The sequence below is a fragment of the Miscanthus floridulus genome, chromosome 7 (assembly GCF_019320115.1).
Source record: "Miscanthus floridulus cultivar M001 chromosome 7, ASM1932011v1, whole genome shotgun sequence".
Classification (NCBI taxonomy): domain Eukaryota; kingdom Viridiplantae; phylum Streptophyta; class Magnoliopsida; order Poales; family Poaceae; genus Miscanthus; species Miscanthus floridulus.
In genome coordinates, this window is record NC_089586.1 from 79305095 (window position 1) to 79306701 (window position 1607).

Below are 1607 nucleotides of genomic sequence, written 5' to 3' on the forward strand. Positions count from 1 at the left end.
CGCATAGAGCGGGGGCTCTCTCACTGGGTACGCCCTTTTTAACTAGAATGTTATGGGAATTTTTTAGATTTGTATTGATATTTCCGTCTTCTTAGAGATAATTATAATTATAATTTTTGAAAGTTTCTAGATATATTTTCGCTTGGCTAATAAGCCATGGCTGAAAGTATTGTTGGCTGATGTGTTGTGAGAGAGAAATACTATTTATTGGCTGAAAAAGAATGACTTATAAGCCAAGCGAACAGAGCGAAAAATAACCTTTTTCTATTAGAAAACATATTCTTTGCTAATTGTCTGTTGTCGGGTACTAGAGGGATAGCATAGGACATTGGTAGAATTATGGCCGTGCTCTATTATGTTAATATTGCTACTCAATGTTTGGTACAAACATTATCGTAAATCAAGGTGATCATAGAATGTGTATTGTCATTATGGCCGTGCTCTATTATGTTATGGTATATTATATATATATACACACACACACCATATATACGGTAAGACTATTCTACAGTTGGCCACAAAATAACTTATTATATTGCCACCTTGATTTACGATAATGTTTTGTACCAATTTACGATAATGACAATACACATTTACGATACATGAGTTACTATAATTCAATATGATACTTACTATAATGCTATAGTAAATCACTTATGAGGGAGTTACCATAATCTCGTAAATTAGTATAGTAATTATCGTAACTCAAAGTGGTCACAGAATAACTTATTCTGCGGCCAGCTACAGAACAGTACGTCTATGGGTAAGGCTATTCTGTAGCTGGCCATAGAATAACTTATTATATAGCCACCTTGATTTACGATAATATTTGTACCAATTTACGATAACATGAATATGCATTTACGATACTCGTGTTACTACAACTCACGGTGATATTTACGATAATATTATAGTAAATCACTTAGTAAGGAGTTGCTGTAATCTCGTAAATTAGCATGGTAATTATCGTAACTCAAAGTGGCCACAGAATAAGTTATTCTATAGCCAGCTGCAGAATAGTAGTTTTATTTTATATATATATATTACCTTCGCTGCAGCTATTCCTTCCATTTCTGAGCAGTATAATAATGTCTTTGCTGGTTTCTCGTAAGCGTATCTTCTCCCACCCAGCTCGATTCAGCTAAAGCCTACCTTCTTTTTGTAGAATTTCTATTTGTTTCTGTTAGATCTGGCTAGATCCCTTGAATCCACTTATCACTAGCTATCGCAAGATAGGCATGCAGGAGACCTACGCTACACAAGCCATTTTTTCGCAAGGCACGAGGGTCAGGATAACTCAGTTGGTAGAGCAGAGGACTGAAAATCCTCGTGTCATCGGTTCAAATCTGGTTCCTGACACAGAAAAAAGGATTTACCGAATAGATATTGATAAAAATTACTCGAGATGGACTGGGATACATATTCTAGAATAATATAGAAGGAGTATTATTTTTTCATGTAAGTAGATAAATCTCTAAATAGAGACACTTCTTTTTCTTTAGGGACTCGGGTTATTTTCTTTATGGTATAGAAGGAGGTGAAATTAGGTTCCCTTTTCTTTATCGTAACTCAAAGTAGCCACAGAATAACTTATTCTGCGACCAGCT

The 1607-nt window shown here is 34.9% G+C and overlaps 1 non-coding gene across 1 annotated transcript; it reads left to right on the top strand.

The window, feature by feature from the left end:
* Positions 1-1286: 1286 nt before the first annotated feature.
* Positions 1287-1359, top strand: TRNAF-GAA (transfer RNA phenylalanine (anticodon GAA)). The gene has a single exon. It is a non-coding gene; the product is annotated as a tRNA-Phe (tRNA).
* Positions 1360-1607: the final 248 nt, after the last annotated feature.